The following is an 18,470-nucleotide window of genomic DNA, read 5'->3' as shown; positions in this document are numbered from 1 at the left end:
CAATAAACTATTTATTTATCCCTCTATTTATTTATTTATTATTTTTGAATAATATGACTTATTTATTATTTTTAATAATGCATTATTTATTATTTTTAATAATATATTATCATTTATTATTTTATTTTATTATATGAATTTTCAAATTATTGTAATGGTATCGACTTTGGGCCTTTGCTCATGGAAAAAAAATAGATGGCTGAGAGAAAAAGAATTATGATATAGATTTTGCTATCAACTCTGGCTGTAGCGATGACAAGATACGGAGTCTTGATGCAATTAAAAAGTGATTACATTTCAGGTTATTTATTTTAAAAAATGCTTCTCAAATGAAAAGCAGCAGGGTTTGTCTATTAAAAAGTGAACTACCTTGCGCACCCTGTCGTGGGTGAAGGGAAAAAAAACCCACTTAAAATCCAGCAAAGTCCAATAGAATTTTTAAACATTTTTCTTTTGGGTATTGGGTAGTATTGAGAAAGAAATGAGTGACAAAAAGTGAACTTTTAGATATTTTTGCTTGTGGTTTTTGCACCTTTTTTTTTTTTTTTTTTTTTTTTTTTTACATAGCTTTAAGACCTAATTGTTCATTGTGTGTATAAATATAATCAAATGAACGATCAATATCGTTGCTATTATTAATCAAGTTTTGCTCTAGTCCTTTCATCTTTTGTATATCGTATATGTACTTGACATTATTTCCCATGGGGTGGGAGGCAGTTGGGGATGACGGATTATTACGGGATGCCGTATTGATGGGTAAATGACTTGCTTTGGATGTCCTTGCGGTAAACTACAGTATGTCCGTGTGTGTGTGTGCAGCGAGTACTGTGTTATGCATGGTTGCCCACTAACGAGATGTGACAGGGCAGAAATACCAGTACAGGCCACACTCGCCCACCCACTGTCATACACACACAGACACACACCCCTCTGTTGCGCGCCGCCCTCACCCTATTGGTTGTCTACCTCAGTCACTCCACATCTTCTGCTCAGAGACAGAACACTCCATGGCCCCCCCCCCGCGCCTTGCACACCAGCCAAACCCCCGTTTTGCCTTCTCGCGTGGGGTACTAACGTGCATCCGAGAGTGACGTGGTAAAGTGGGACGCATTATGCAACATCCTGTTACACAAGATTTATTATTTTTTTTTTCTTCAAATCTTCATCCGCCCAGCCTCTGGAAACGTCTTCGTTTTCGCTTCCCCCTCTTTTCCCCCCCCTTTCCACTCGGCTGTGTTCATTTGACATTTCGGGGCTGTCCCTGGTTCATTTTTGACCTTTGTCCCGTCACATGAGAGGAGGGGCATTTTACGACCACACCATCTTTTTTTTTTCCTTTCCTCTTTTTAATATATTCAGACCAGAGAATGAGAAGGCGTGGAAGTTTTTAAGCTGGCGGCGAGACTATCTGGCCGAAGCTGAGCGATGGTGCAACACTGCGCCTCATATTGCCGTCTCTCTTTTAAAAGCCTCGGTGATTAAAAAAAAAAAAAAAAAATACTTTTTATTAGTTGTAGCCTGTCGTAGACTTCCCTATGCATGAAGACATGTTGTTATTGCACTGCACAGTGGGATGAAAAACTGTCCATTGTCTGTTGCATCAGTGTGCTGCATAATCGCAGTAAATGTTAGACGTGCAGTTAGAACCCATTACTTCATCTGGTAATATTATCCAATAGCCAGACAGTGGGTGTCTGTCTGTCTGTCTGTCTATCTATCTATCTATCTATCTATCTATCTATCTATCTGCTATCTATCTATCTATCTATCTATCTGCTATCTATCTATCTATCTATCTATCTATCTATCTATCTGCTATCTATCTATCTATCTATCTATCTATCTATCTATCTATCTATCTATCTATCTATCTATCTATCTATCTATCTATCTATCTATCTATCTATCTATCTATCTATCTATCTATCTCTATCTATCTATCATCTATCTATCTATCTATCTATCTATCTATCTATCTATCTATCTATCTATCTATCTATCTATCTATCTATCTATCTATCTATCTATCTATCTATCTATCTATCTATCTATCTATCTATCTATCTATCTATCTATCTATCTATCTATCTATCTATCTATCTATCCAAGGGGCTCGAATACTTCCACAAGGCACTGTAAATATCTGTCCATCCATTTTCTTCGCCGCTTATGCTCACAAGGGTCACAGGATATAAGAAAAGGAAACAGAAAACTCACAGTCATACTGTACATATAAAGTTTTGTTAAAAATAGTAGGAATTATTAAAAAAAAGCACTTTCAAGTCCAATATGACACTGACCTTATTAAAATTGGAACACCTCTTCGCCACCTCATTAAATTCTGCGTGTATTCCTAATGCTATGGCAGTCTGTGCCATATTTAATTTCGTGACAATTCAGTGCACTAGTACAATGACTCGGGCGCACTAGTAAAGCGGGTGTGTCTTACTTTTTCTACTACTTCTTTCCACTTCTCCTACCAGTATAACTGTACAACACAGGAGTATACAGTACTAGCAAGGTTTAATTGTGTACTAGTATGCCAAAAAGTGGCACTAGTAGTGTGCTGAGTTGACCATACTAATTCTTTGACCTTTTGCTAGATTCTCAAACATATTTCTTTAAAATGATTAGCCCGGACAGTAGCAGATTAAAAGTGAAGATGTTAGTTTCGCGTCAGTCGAATGTAGTGCACTTGTTTTGCCATCGCTGAGGCTGCAAGGCGAGCGACGTCAGTCTGCGCACTTACAATTTTGACCTTTTACACAGACAAATCTGTATTAAGACCAAGCGCCCTGTCTATATTTTCTCTCCGCCTCACTCTAACCTCCTTTCTCCATCCGTCTTGCGTGAGTTTTTTTCCCCCGCTCTCCCCAGGGACGACGTTGCAGGCATTGTGGATGACTGAGCTTTAAAAACACTGCCCCCCCCCCCAAAAAAAAAAACAAACTCCTCCATTTTTATATTTGCTAAAAGCGTAAGATGCGACGGTCGCGGCGCCACTTGTGGAATCTGTCGCAGACGACACCGAACGGAGCGTTTGGTGCGACGTGACGTCAGGGGTTTATGTAAACGGCTTAAATCAAACACAATATGACGAGTCTGGCAACTTCCCCATCTCTAATAGTGTGCATTTCACAGCAGCGCGGCCCTGGAGGCATCCATCTTGGATCTTCTCCAGTCCAGTGGAGGAGTGGGTGGACAGCATGCGGTGGGGGGGTTGGGGGGGCAGTGTATTGTATTTTGGACCTCTTCCAGTCCAGTGGGCATGGAGCAGGCCTGAGAGGCACATGGGATTCCCTTTTTACAACAAGCCCCTTTTCTCTCCATTAACCAATAATACATGAGAAAAAGCCTAGCAGGATATTTCAAGGAATTCTACACAGGGTTGAAAATGTCATTTCGAATCGAGCAAATAACAGTTGTTGCAAAGTGAGATTTACAAAAATATACATATTGGTATTGCCGTTTCACTGCTGTGCAATGCATTGTGGGCCAGAGTCCTATGAGCAAGAGCCGGAAAACACCCCGGCCACCCTAGGCGCACACGAACAAACATTTTCATTCACACCTACGGATAATTTAGAGCACAGGTGTTAAAGTCAAGGCTCGGGGGCCACATCCGGTCCGTGACATCATTTTATGTGGCCCGGGACAGCAAATCAGGTGTGCAAAATATATATTAAAATTTCAAATTTTCAAATGTAATATTTAGTGAGATGTTGCAAAAGATTTTCTTTAATAACTGAACCACCTCTTACAGTAAACTAAAGACTTAAAACGTTATCCTTAACTTCCGATTGCAATTTAGTTATCCAATTCATGTCACAAAGCAACGGTGCACGGGCGGACCCCAAATGCAGGACTCCCAGACGAGGACATGATGTTCAGTGGGTTTTATGATTATAAACGAAAGTTGTGCACGACCACACAGTCCAAGAAGGCAGGATCCAAAACACACGAGAACGATGCGGGAAAGCATACTCAAAGTACTGGCAAAAACCCAGTGACAAAACTCCAACTTACATACAATGACGGGTGTCGGAGATGAAACCGTTTGGAGCGGTGGCCAGGCCACACCCCCCTTGGCCGTGGTCCAGCCTTGCTCATGACAATTTATTGTGTATATTTAATAATATCATGAGGGAAATAGATGGTTTCATAATGGCCCTGAAGGGATAGAACAATTAGATACATTTTGAAATGTACGTCAACAGTCCTGAAGTACCATTAAAATGCCACGGTACCTTAAACGGGTACTGAGTAACAAGGCACCACGGGCGCCTGATTCCGAGGAGGTGACGGATACGCACCAGTTTCTACTGTAAATATTTGAGCAAATCCACTGTCTGATGTTGATGAACGTGCTCAATAACATCACAGTTTCCAGTCGGATTTAGTGGTTTTCATTCTCGAGCAGCGCGTGTTATCCGCCGACAGGGGTCGTCCTTGCACAGCATGTCCTCACTTGACTTGCTGACGCCAAACCAGAGGCATCACGTTTGTAAGCTGCTTGGTTGCCCCAGTTGTGCTTGTATAGAAAAGGCAGCCTGTATAAGTGTTTTTTTTTTTTTTTTTTTTTTTTTTTTTTAAAAGCACAAACATTTTTTTTTTTTTTTTTGCATGAAGGACAACCTCATCCTCTTTGTTCACCGATTCAGCACCCCCCCTCCCCCCCCCAACGGGTGCGCTTAAGTGTGCTCGTCCTTGCCCCGGCCGTGCTCATGTAAGCGACCCACATCAATTCACGGAGCCTTTTGCCCTTTTACAGGGGCCCTCTGAAAAAAATATGATGTGACATGTGAGACGAGCAAGACGGAGCGAGAGGAGGAGGCGGACGGCGGGGCTGAGGTATTTGCAAAGGACACTTCACTATCACCAGTCTGACATTGACAGACTTCATTCTGACAAACTGGTGCATGCTTGAAGGAGGACACGCGTGACACATACGAGGAACCGCATTTACATTGAACGGACAGCCCCGTGACCTTCGCCGGGTCGGACTTCAGTGCCACAAACAAATACATTTTTCGGCCTGGAAACACAAATGGATGAAATAGGACGATTTTCACACATTTTGACCGCAGAATATGACATTTGCTAGCAGAAATGTATAGTATATCCTGCATACGGTAACTCACTGAATATTTGCATTTTGTGTTCACTCCAGAGCAATCAAAATTTTGGTTTGGTGCCCTCTTGTGGCATTTATCGTGCCAAGGAACTGGATTGAAGTGAATTGAGGTGCTTTATTCAGACCAGGGGTGTCGAACTCGTTTTGGTCGCGGGCCACGTTGTAGTTACGATTTCCTCACAGGGCCGTGATGGTGAAACCATAGAAATCTTGAATTGCCTCATCATATTTACACACGAAATTTATAATTGAGTTTTGGAATCAGAAAACAAGCGTGGTGGGTTTTTCTACCATCGTTCATGTTTGGTAACAAAAATTATTATATCTAAACATTATCATCTACGATATATGACAATTTGAAATGTTGGGAAATATTTTCACACGAATCACGGATTTTTTTACACCGATGATTTGCCTTCGCGGGCCACATGAAGTCATCTGGCGGGCCGGATCTGGCCCCCGGGCCTTGAGTTTGATACTTGTGATTTAGAAAAATGTAGTGCTTCGCTACCATCTTGTGGCTTCTCGGTGTTAAGGAGTCGTGCTGAAGTGCGTTGAGGTGGTTTATTTACACAAAAATAGATACTGCTTTGTTGGAATCTGGTGCCCAGGAACTCTGCTGAAGTGAGTTGAGGGGGTTCATTTAGACAAAAGTAGTGCTTTTCCACCATTTAGGGGCTTCTTGATGTTGTCGTGCTTAGGCAGTGAAAGTATTGCTTCGCTGCATCTCGTGGCATCTTGGTACCAAGAAACTATGTTTAAGTGACTTGAGTAAAGATACTAATGTAGAAAAATTTTGTTGTTTATCTTTGTCATATCCAATACGCAGAATAATTCAAGTTTATTGTTCTTTATAATAACAACTGAATAATTCATAAAACTGTCATTCAAGGGTCTGAATCCCTTAACAAAATGTTATTCATTTGGTAGTTTTGAAGTATGACAGTTTAAGTAATTTATGAAAATAAGACAAATATTGATGTGTATGATGATTTTATAGGAGTTTGTTTATGCATGTTGATTTCTTCACAAAAGTTAATAAATGGAGCAGGGCACAAGGGATAAAAATTGAGTCGCGAGCATTACTTTCACGCAAAAGTGTTCCGTCCATCATCCACAGATGATAAATATGAAGATCTCAAGTCACTAAATTGGGTGTGACTTGTAAAAGTCTCTCTAAAAATGTATGCAGCTTTGCCTTAATAAACGTGTAATAAAGACATATGCCGAGATGAGAGCGCGCAAGCAGGAAAGCGCGTGTTCACAAACGACCATGACGTAAACGCTCACGTTATCGTCCTCGCTCTTTTTCTCCGAGTCCCACCAGGACGAGTGTTTGCCATATGCACGTCAGCTCCAATCAGTCAGGGCCGTACCAGAGGAGAGGGGGGGGGCGTGTTGAGAAATGGGAGCGCCGTTCGTCACTTGGCCGACGGAGCATCTCAGACACATCGGAGTGATCTCAGCGTTATCGTCCGTTGCAGAATGTTGAAAATGTACAAAAATAAAAATGACTGAAAAGCCTATTTTAAGAGCAGTAACGTTTGCCATCCTTTTTGTATACCGCCCGTTATATGGTCGAGTGTTGCTGTCGTTACTTCTGCCAAGCAGGTTTGACATGCCGGGAAGAAGCAATTCAATTTTTGGAGCAAATCCAGGTTTTTATTTTTTTCATAGTGAATAATGGATGGATGGTGCGGTCCAAATTTAGTCATGGATGTGCATCTGTAAAAGCGCTGGTCCAAAGTAGGATTTTTTTTATTTTTTATTTTTCCCCGGCCTTGGCCGTGGTCTCCGCTTGTCTTGCATCTGCGCATAGCTCTTGTTAGGATGTTATGCTTTGGTCAAGTAATGTGATTTAATCCTCGGTATTGTTTTATCATTTCACGCTGAATTCTTGTAAGAACATGTTGTAGTGTTTCTGTAGCGACGAACAGATGGAATATAGAAAATGATATCCTCACAGTGGTTTCGGCGACTCTGGAGAATTGTCATTGCGCTGCAGTCGTTTTTGTGTCTTTTCGAATCTCGCTCTCGCGTTTGAGCTTCTCATCGCTCGTCAGGGTGGCCGGGTTCTGCACCGGCCCCGGCCCATGTGTTCTGTGACACCCAACTCCGGAGCGTCCTAGACCTCAGTCACGTGACACTGACCTGCTATGTTTTACAAGGCTGCGGGGCTGCACGGGGGCCTCAGAGGAAAGGCAGCAGCAGGAAACCAAGTAGAGGGTGTGCGCGTGTGTGACTTTCCTGGACATATTTCAAACCAAAGAGCATTTAATAGGGGACAGCTTGTTCAGAGGGGGGCAGGGGAACAGGTCCCCATTTGGGGAAAGTGCTAGACTTTGGGTCAGTGGTGTTTTAATTTGGAAAAATAAGTAGTGGTGCACTAAGCACTTAGGTAAACGTACAGTACAAGGACAACTACAGTCAACTGTGTTTTAAACAAGGAATTCAGAATCCTCTTTATTTGCCATGCATGTAAAAAAAAAAAAATACAGAAATCTGTCCGTTGTAGTCTGAGTTTGTCCCTTTTGGCGGGAGCACCAAGGTAGTCTGTAATGGACAGATTCGATGATCGCTGTGTAGATCTGATTCAACAGAACTTGGTTCCTCAGAAGCTCAGACAGCTGTGCCGATGGATGTCTCATTCAAGTGTTTCTCATAGAATTATTCACTGTAATTATGACTGTTAAGTCTATGCCGAGTCGGAACAACATTCAAATTTGGGTAATGTCGTAAGCCATAGGAAAAGAACTACGGTGTAGACCACAGACCCCCTGTATCGTGACCACGACGGCTTGGGATTCAAGGTCTGAGCAGGCAAATAGTTAAGGTCATTCTCCCGGAAATGACTGTAAGCCTATGAAAAATCCCAAAATGAGAGCATGCGAGCGAGCTGGGTGGGGTCAGGCCGCAATATTTCAGGGGATGGAATTGCGCCATCAAAGGTTCGACTCCAAGAAGCCAGACGGCGTTTAAACTTGCCGCCTTGTAGCCTCGCTCGACTTGGATCAAAACAAATTGGACTTTTTCCACCTGGCCGCCGTTAGATTTTTCAACGCTCGGATGGCCTTAATCTCCTCTCTCCTCGGCTCCCTTTCCCCTCCTCCCCCCTCTCTCCCGCTCACCCCCCCTTCCTACCTCTCCTACATTAAATCTCACACTTCTGCATGAGCCTTCTTCATTGTTTCCCCTCCCTCTCTCGCTCTCTTTTCATCCCCAAATGAGTTGACCTTCAGTGTCGCTTGGCCGTAAGTCTGCTCTGGCTCGCTCCGTGGCAGTAATCTATGGCTGTAGACTTGTATCCTGTTGCCCTCCAAAGCACACGTGCACAAACACACACAGGAGAGATTACACAGCAGAGTCAGTGCATGAAAGATGACCACAGGCACGCACACACACATGCAGACAGGGAGATTTTAAGCCATTAGAGGCGCGTCCAGTCTCTCAGATTGCTGCCCCCCCCCCACACCCCACTCCAAATCCCCCTTTGTTCCCCAAATCAGGAACAGCTGTTCTCCTCCAGAGTTGTAAGTCACTCACTCGGTGGAAATTTAAAAAGCCATTAAGCGAGCCCCCACGTTCTCCAACTCCGCCCCACAAGTGCGCGGTTCTCGCTTATCTGCGGCTGCACACGCTGGCGCGCGCAAGAAAATTACGGCGGGGAAGCGCTGCGTTTACAAGTTTCGGGAACGATCAGAATCATAATCTCCCGCGCATACCCGGAATACACAGCGCTGAAGGCGGGAGAGGTCGAGCGAGAGCATAAGTAAGTTTTCAGTGTGATCCTTTTCAACGTTTCGAGCAAGTTACTGTGGCAAAATCAAGCAGGTCAAGGAAAGTCCTGACTACCGTGACTCACCGAGTACATTTGTAAAGGAAATACCATTTGGGACATCCGTACGCCGGAGCTGTGTAAAAGCCGCAGGTGCCCACACTGAAACCCACACTGAAAAACGAGATATTTACAAAGACGGTACACAGAAAGAGTTTAACGCTGGCGTGGCGCTAGCACTAACGCCAGCGCCGCATAAATCTAGCGCTAACGCTAACAGAGCCAGTTAAAATAAAACTTACTGGTAAATAATACTGAGACACGCCAGTAACACAGCAGCAACACGCTAGCACAGCGCTAATGCCAGCGCAGCACTTAAACGGTCGGTCAAAGTCACTTCCTCGGCACATATATTCCACCGGTATAATTCTGACCTTTTCTGGTCGAGTCCCCGCTTGCGGCCGTTAGAAAAAATGCACAAATTAGCCACATCACCGTATAAAACTTGCGAAAAAAGTCGCGGTTTGTGGGCCGGAAATTACGGTAAATGTTTACATCAGTTGAATCAAGTCGTTACTTAAGTTTAGCGAATCATAATCATACAGTGTTGCTCAGTGACAGGTTTGGAAAAACTTCTTCTACTTTCTTGTCTTATACAGCTGGGAAAAACGAAAAACAAAACAGAAGAAGGAGGCCACAATATAACCACCACAGTGGACATTTGCATGCCAAAAGTGAAAATTTTGGCAGTTTTTTTTTGTCTTTTTCTTTTCCTGTAGCCGTCTCCTCCTCCTCTATCTCCTGTGGAGATCTCTCATTTCCTGCAGGCCCCAATGTTGATTTCATATTGGAGCCCAGGGCTTAAGAGTGGGAGTCTCTGGATGGAGGGGAACATGTGGTCGTGATGTGTGGGGGTATTTGGGTTCAAGCCAACATCAACCTCCAGCTCGCTCAACTAGTCTTTTTTTTTTTTTTTTTAAATGTGTGCATGCAAGCGTGAACTCTTGTTTTCTTACGCTGTCTACAATCATGCTCACCTCAACGCCTGGCATAGCTGCAGTCTTGGAATACAGTAATTGAACAGAATTTTTTTCTTTCTGTTGAACCTATCCCCTAGTCGTTTGCAGAAAACTTGACTTATTTCCGTTTTTTTTTTTTTTGGCGTTTGCTGAAATTCCACAAGATGCCGGCAAGGCCAAACCAAGCAATTCTTATGTAAACCTTCTGCACGCATTTTGCTGCAGCTTTTGTCGTCTCCATTGGAGCCAATCACGGGCCCGTACGTATTCCCGTCATCACAAACTCGCTCATGTTTGCGCCATTTATTTCTTGTTAATTCACTGCTAAAAAGTTTTAAAAAGTGATTGAATGTAAACGTAAAATATGCTAATCGTGTTAAAAGAATCTGAGAGATAATATCATAAAACGCACATTCTACGAGGAAACTTTCATTCAACCCTATCATTCGACAGGATCTTGAGGATTAGCGGCAACGAAGAAGATAACTATAACTACGTACGTGTATAACTACCTTATTTTCCGCACTATAAGGCGCATCTAAAAGCCTTTAATTTTCTCAAAAGCTGACGGTGCGCCTTATAATCCGGTGCGCCTTATATATGGATCAATATTGAGCCTTTAGCGCAGCTCCTCTAATGGATGCATGACGTAACGCCAGCCTCTACTGTCGCGTCTATTCTGTGCGCCTTATATTGCGGTGCGCCTTATACATGGAAACCGTTTTGAAATATGCCATTCATTGGAGGTGCGCCTTATAATGCGGAAAATTCGGTATAACAATCAATGTGACTTTTCTTTCCCTGTAAAGGTTTTATGATTAACGGTTAGTTCAAGAGACGCTTGTCAGACACTCACATATTATTGTTGTTCTCAAAGCATAATTAGGCGTGTCGTCCGATGTTTGAGATCAGAAATTGCTCTGATGTCAGCAAAAATCATATTGCAATGTCACAACAGCTTGGTAAGGTGCTAGCATAGTTGGAAAGAGCTAATGTTGCTAGCTTAAAGTCGTTTTTTTTGGGGGGGGACACACTCTAGTTTAAGTTTACTGTAAAACTAAACTCATATCTAAATACTTGTATTGAGTGTTCAAATACATCATTTTTTCCCCTTTTTGTTCACAAGAATCTATCGCTTTTTTCATACTAACCGTTGATGTTTGGCTCTTTATTGTTCTCTGTTTGAGTAATATCATTTGATCAAGCCTTTTTTTAACGTTCCATAGTACAAAATAAGTGAAGTATGTATGACTGTTGCTGATGTCGGATCAGACCGATGTCAGTACAAGCTAAAATTCATGGCTGCGATGTCAGTATTGAATCAGAAGTGGAAAAGGTGCAATTGGGACATAATAATTAGCACTCGAGCATCATTTTTATAGTTTATGTGAAAACTTTCCTACTTTTCTGGTCTTGCGATGAAATGACAAAGTTATTACCACCCACCCTCTCAGATTAGTCTCCTAATCTTAATTAATATATGCTAACTCAGAGTACCATAAATACAAATTATTATCTTTAACCTGTAATAAAAAACTCATCCTACTCACTTAAAAAAATGGAGGTGTCTCGTTTTGAAGCAAACAAATATTTAAAGTTATTACACTATGTTTGTTACAGTGAGATGATTCAGTATTTTTTTTTTTTTTGGGGGGGGCCGGTGAGCTAACCTAGAGCTTTATTAAAATGAATGTAATTTTCATCTAGTCATAAATGGTAGTTCGTCCAACCTATTGAAGTGGTAAACCTTCAACGGCGCAGATGACTCATTAGTGCGTGGAGCGAATTTCTTCTTTTTGGTATCTGTCCAGTGTCTTCACGCAAAGACAAAAAAAACAAACAAAAAAAAAAAAACCTGGTGTGTCATGTACAGATCCCCAATAATTGTGGCACATGAGCAATTTCAACTCTTCACTTCCTTTCTCTTGTGGTTGACACACACAGACCGCAGAGACGCCAACAGCTGCAGCCTTCAGCTTTCACTTCCCCTTGTATGAAAGCGCACATGTATCTCTTACCATAACAAGTTCCCCAAATGTGGCCTCTAATGCCCTCTGTAGCTCGCCCCCCCCCCCCCCCCCACCCCGTCGCCACCCCGCCCCAGTGCCAACACATGTGCCTGTGTGCATGCTTACATGCACAAGCCGGGGGAAGAAAAGCTGCTGCCACAAAGCCCGTAGGAATAATACTAGCACTGCTTTGCTAAATGGCCAATTTCATTTCTACTGCGACTGATTTCTAATATGCACAACATGGTGTCCAATAAAAATATAACGGATATTTATATATATGTAGTATAACGAGGTCACCGATGGTGTAGTGTGGTACAGGCGTCCGACTTTGGCGCGGGCAGCGCGGATCAAGCCCGCTCAGTGGTGGTGTCTACGTTGTCCGCCTTTCGTCCGACGTTAGCTCCTTGTGTGGATAAGCGCCTTGGACAATAGAATGGAATCCTTCTGCATCCAAGTCTCGGGAGAAATAAACATGAAGTAAAAACATAGAGCTAGATAGGAGTGCTGACGTTTGATTAAATTAGCATGATATCGATGGGATTTAATAGGAAATATTAGGAGGTATTTCTTATAATTGTCACAAAAAAATGTATGTACGGATTCAAACTTTTGGGGTTTGGAAAAACTGCTTATGAAAGAACCAGATTAATAATGTATTTCTGATTGATGTTATTGTCATTGTAAATTACGTGAGAAGTGGTCTATACGTGAAATGAATATGAAATACAGATAATAATAGCTAAATGATAGTTTTAGGGAGAACAAATTAATTACTCCAGATGATAACTCATGTGCAATACACTTTATTTCATTATTTAAGTCGTGCTTTTATTTTCCTGCATTTAAGTCGAGTGTTCAAACTTTTATTCAAACCGTGATAGTCGAATAACTTCTAAAATACTTTTTAGGAATAAGACTTCATTTTTTTTTATGAACACTTAGGCCTACTATCTCTGCCCTCGGGCAATTAGCTTTTACAGTTTTCGAACAGTACCTTTTGATCAAAATCATACTAAATTCTTGCTCGTACACGCTGAATATTTAAAGACACAGGCGGTTACCAGGGTGAATTTTTTTTTTTTCTTTCTTTCTCGGAAAGAAAAGTGGTGTCAAAAACTATGATTTCCTGTGTACTGGTCTCATATTGTCGAATTGGCCTTTGATGCCAGTCATGCATCTCTTTTACTTTTGTGACACACACACGCACACACAGAGACACACATGCAGAACCAGGCCAGACAGAGTGGCATCGCGTGACTGAAGCTTCACACCTCTCTTTCTCTCTTTCAGTCAGTGGAAGCATGAAAATCCCTCGTGCACAGTCATGTGAGAAGTGTGTGTGTGCGCCCACTTACATTCAGTGTCTGTCTAGCTGTGGTCTGACCTGGTTTGGCCTCTCTATTTGTCACCTCCACACTAAGCGCACACTCTTGCAGAAATAGCCGCCACCATGCGCTCTCGTTCCTGTTTGTCAGCAGGCCGCCACGTCAATCCAAATTAAGGCAGAACAAACGGGGGGGCATTGTTTGTCGGACTTCACAGCCCCCCACCCCCCGTTTACGGGCACTCCCTCCCGGGCTGCGACACTTTAGGTCCGGCGTTACAGCCTCGGTGTAAATTGTCAATGAACTCGGTGACACGGTGGATTTTCATTGTCTCCGGTGGTTTTTCTCAGGAGATTTAGGTGATGCAATGCGGAGGTGCGGGCCGCTAATGTTGGACAATTGCTCTCGGATGAGCTCACCGCTTGCGGTCCGGGCGGTAAACGGACGATTAGGGACATTTAAACGGGTGCTTCCTTCAAACCCGATACAATGAACCTCTGGACATTCGCGGTTCGGCAATTTTAAGGGAGTTGTTATTGTTATTACATTGTTATTATTGTTATTATTACTATTTGCAATTGCGGTCAACCCCTGTGCTCCGTGAATACTGCGGGTTCATGCCACAAAAACTTTTAAATATCGAAAAGGTAACATCTCAAAGCACCTTTGTGCTTATGTACTGTGATGCCCTTCAATGTGTGAAAGAACATAAATTAACATACCGTAATTTCCTATAATTTTTTTAATTTCCTTTTTTTCCACATGCTTTCAACCCTGCAGTTTATGCGGTGATTTTGGATAATTTGTGCATTTTTTCCTAACGGCTGCTAGGGGGCACTCGAGCGGAAAAGGTAAAAGTCAGACCGGTGGAATATATGTGCCGAGGAAGTGACTTTTACCAGTCTGGCCCTGTTAGCGCTACACTAGCGTGTTACTGCCGTGTCTCAGTGATTTTTACCGGTATATATTTTTTAACCGATCCTGTTAGCGTGGCGTTAGCATCAGCGTGGCAATCCTAGCGTTAGCGCAGCGGCGCTAGCGTTAAACTCTCTGTGTACCGTATTTCTTTGTAAATATCTTGTTTCAATGTAGGTTTCAATCTGGGCACTTGCGGCTTCTACACAGCTGCGGCATATGTATGTACCAAATGGTATTTCCTTTACAAATGTTCTGGGTGAGGCTTATAACCAGGTGCGCTCCGTAGGCCGGGAATTACAGTACTTAAGTGAAAGCTGCTGCCAGCCACAGCTCACGTACACACACTCCACGGGTGCATTTACGATGCATTTTATGCTAACAAATAGTTTTTTGCGTTCAAATAATTAAAAAATATATATATATTTATATTAAGTTTAAGTGATCTTTTAAATAATACGTTTAAAGCGTGTTGAAGGGGTAAAACTGTTTTTAAAAACCTGTTTGAAGTCATCTCTCTATATCACAGATTTTGACCTATAGTGAGTGGATCTAGAACAAAGTCTGTCCTGTAATTACCTATCAATGCTACAAGACAACACCAAAGGACTACTTTCGTCTAAATGAAGCGCCTCAAATCACTTCAGCGCCGACGTACCGTCCGATGGCGTCCCACGCGATACTGTTATTGTTCGACCTGGGCAGCAAAACAGCGACTCGGTGACGAGATTTTCCAGCGAAATCCGAGCAGCTCTGAATTGCCAAACGTCGGAGCGCAAATGCGCGGCGCTTTACTGTATTCTCCTCCATCTCTTTCTTCTTCTTCGGCCCACAGTTATTACACTATGTTTGTTACACTATTGTGAAGGCGAGCGTGTGGCCAGATGGTTCACTGAGCTGTTCCCAGGGCAGACTGTGGGCCGCATGCCACTCTTTGCCATGGTGCCGAGGTTTCCCAGGACACACTAATAAATGTTGTTATTCCCCCGACGAATGTGTAACATTGGCCGGCACAGCTGGCACAGGAAAGATGCCGGGTCTTTTCAGCCTGTCATAACACGCCACCCATGCTCGGTAGAGCCGCCATTCCTCCCACGTAAAATGAGCTCTCCGTAGAATTGTTTGGAACTGGAAATTTGGCTTTCCACAGTGGGTTTTTGGGGGACGAATGGAGGCGCTTCCTCTCCATTCCTACAAAAGCAACGGTCGCTCATCTGTCAACGTGTCGATGCCACACACTGGCGCAATCCCTGCTACCCTGTCATACTAAAACCTGCACTTTTTTATTTGTATTTTTTAGGTCTAAGGATGGCCTCACAATCCCAACACCAACTGAGCAACTACCGTGACTACAAATGATCCGGTAAGAAATATGATGAGAAAGAAAGATGTCTTTTGTTTGAGTGCGCATGTACATGCACATGTGGCGAAGATTCTTGTAATTTCCACTAACAACCCAGGCTAGAATTAGCTCATCCCCACAATGGCAAGCTTGTCTCTCAGTCGAAATGGATCACTTCAACAAAGTTCATTAGGAATGGGTTGTTTTCACTGATGTCACATTTTTTGCTGAATTAGCCACACACCACTGCGCGCCGCCATTTAACCTCTCTAGCGAACGCGTACCCAGTGTGGAAGTCTACGGAATGCTCTCGGTTGCTGTTTGTGTTTTTGTGTTTCACGTGCGTCTCGGGACTCAAGTACCCAAGAGAGGACTTGCGAACCATCAGAAAGCCTTCTCCTGACTTTTCTTCTGACTTTTTTTCCCGACAAGTCTCGGCAATTCGCCGAAGCTTTTTCAAGAGTTACTAGTCGGCGCGCTCTTCAAAGCGTTGCGATCCGGGACACAAGTACGGTTGCGTAAGCGGGAACATCATCTAACGCTTCCGACGAAAGACTTTGGACGCTCCCTGGCTCTGTGCTTCACGGAAACTTAGCTTTGTGGACGATTGCCCGACCGACGTTGTTTTCCCGCTACCCGGTCTCAACCCCCATCGTGCTGATGTGTCGCCGCGCTAAGCTAACAAGCTTAATCAACACTCATTACAGTTAAGATCCTTTTTTGTTAGTCACTTGAAAGATTTGAGAATTTTGTGAAATACCGGATTTGTTTATTCTTTTGTCTTTCTGTCATTGTCGTCAAATTTTAAACAAACATTATGCTTTGCTCGTGATGAACTGATATGAAGGTTTTACTTTATGAAAAAAAAAATGGAATAAAAGGAGTTTGCCTCGATATTATTAATTCCGTCACATAGAGTAACAAAATCAAGGGCACAATACTGCGCCTTTGTGACGCAGTCCTGAGTCCCACGATGTGTGTATGCCAGGTAGCTTAGTAGTCAGTCTGGGCTTGATGTGCTGTCGGTCGCGTCTTCCATGAATGCAGTTAGAAACATAATGTCGTCCACCTTGCGTACGTATGAGTAACTGAGCTGAGGGATCAAAAAATGGCCGCCGTTCGAGGCAGCCCAACGGGTGAAGTCACGTGAAAACGACCCATAATGTGCCATTTTTATTTTAGACAAGGCTTTCCCGCCATCTTTACGCACATTTGAGATTCTGAAAGAGCACAAAAAACAGCAATCAGGTTGAGATTGCAGAGAAAAGATGAGGGTAGGTTCCACTTGAGGTATTATTTTACTGTTCTTCTGGTATTCAATGAAGTTCCTTGGCGACTGTGACTGTCTTTTCCCACATGTAAGGGCAGTTACAGTAAGTCTGCTGTGGGAAAAAAAAAATTAAAAAATGATTCCAGATTTCCATGATGTAGTCAGTCGTGTGCATACAGTGGGAGTCCCATCTTAAATGGCGAGATAAATGTGCGTGAACCCTCCCCTTTGGTCCCCCCCGCCACCTCCCAGATCCCCGACGCACGCATACCAATGAAAAGAAATACTGCAACGCCGCGGTGTGTGGTCACACATGTCGCCCATGCCAGAAACTGCCACGAAGTTGATGCGTTGCACAGAAATAAAAGGGGAAACAGTGCAGGTGTGTTTGTGAAAAGCCAACCGAATACTTTACTGTACTGTACTGACGGCAAGCTTGTCAATGGAAACCGACCTGAGCGGCATGGTGATGGCGGGTGTGCGGGGGGTGCCTGGGGGCGACGGGGGGGTTGTCTGCCAGCTGTGTGGGATCACTTTCAGTATTGTAAACATGGCGGGAGGGACACTCCGCGCTCCCCAGTTCTGAAAGGTGGCCCTTTTGAAATGCTCCAGCCCGTGGGTGTGCCTTTTGCCCCCCCACTCCCCCCACCCCCACCCCACCACCTTTCCCACCGTACCTCCCCCTCCTTTCCTCTCCGTGTTTCCTGTTGAGCTGGCTAGACTCCTTTGACAGATTTACAACTCCGGGGTCAAAGTTTTCCGACAGCAGCAGATAAATCTTACACCGCCCCCTCCCTGCTTCGCCCTCACCTGATAAAAAGAGACACACACACACACACTCTGACAGCCCACATCCTTTCACGTGTAATGCGCCGTTTTGTGTGTGTGTGTGTGTGTGTGTATACACCTATGTGGGGTAACATATGTGTGAGGATGCCTGCGTTTATGTGTTTGCGAGCAGGGTTACGCCAAAAGCGCCTCGTCTCACAGTTCACAGAAAGAAGGCAGGATATTGTTCACCAACCATAAAAGATGGGATTTTCTCCTCTGGCCTTTCTAAGGAGGGGAAGGTCTTCTAATTTCCCTCCTGCATTTTTTTTTTTTTTTTTTTTTTTAAGACCGTGTGCTTGATTACTGTGTTTTCCTCTCCTCCCCCAGATACATAAAATGAGCCCCCCCGCTAGCAAGCCATCACTTGTGTTATTTTTCCCCGTCTTTCGTTCTTTTCTCCGACTCGGTCTCCCTCGCCGCGCACTCCGGAGACGCCAAGAGAAGCACTGGCTCTAATTTGTTTTGGGGTGTGCGGCAAGATAATCACAATTTGCAGTCTCTAGGCAAATTGCATAATCTTTTTTTTTTTTTTTTTTTTTTTTTCCCCCCACTGTTGTTCCAGTAAAATTGTTTTGTATCATTCATCACGTCCAGTACTGAGAGAAGCGGCTCATAAGATGCGATTTGGACGGGTTCAGACCGACCCGAGCGTCTTGTGTTGATATTGGACGCGTGTGTTTTGTGCGTTAAGATGAACGATGCGCTCATATTTAATGAGAAGTTGACTAATTTCTGGTCCTCTCGCTGCGAAGGGCCTTGCTTGTAGGTCATATGAAATTTGTGTTAATGGTGAAACTGCGTGTCCTTGTCCTGGATAATAACCTGCATACATCATGCACCGCATGTA

General features: G+C 43.5%; 1 protein-coding gene across 2 annotated transcripts in view; it reads left to right on the top strand.

The window, feature by feature from the left end:
- Positions 1-18,470, top strand: part of LOC133495178 (retinoic acid receptor alpha) — a 236,277-nt gene that overhangs the window by 4,238 nt on the left and 213,569 nt on the right. The window contains exons 3-4 of one of the 2 annotated variants that reach the window (XM_061809505.1): positions 4,772-4,851; positions 15,481-15,543. The gene's annotated coding sequence lies outside the window, so the exon portion shown is untranslated. The remainder of the gene's footprint in view (positions 1-4,771; positions 4,852-15,480; positions 15,544-18,470) is intronic. The other variant, XR_009793501.1, reaches the window with a different exon arrangement.

This window comes from Syngnathoides biaculeatus, chromosome 22 (genome assembly GCF_019802595.1).
Source record: "Syngnathoides biaculeatus isolate LvHL_M chromosome 22, ASM1980259v1, whole genome shotgun sequence".
Taxonomy (NCBI): domain Eukaryota; kingdom Metazoa; phylum Chordata; class Actinopteri; order Syngnathiformes; family Syngnathidae; genus Syngnathoides; species Syngnathoides biaculeatus.
This window is presented reverse-complemented; position numbering and strand designations above follow the sequence as displayed.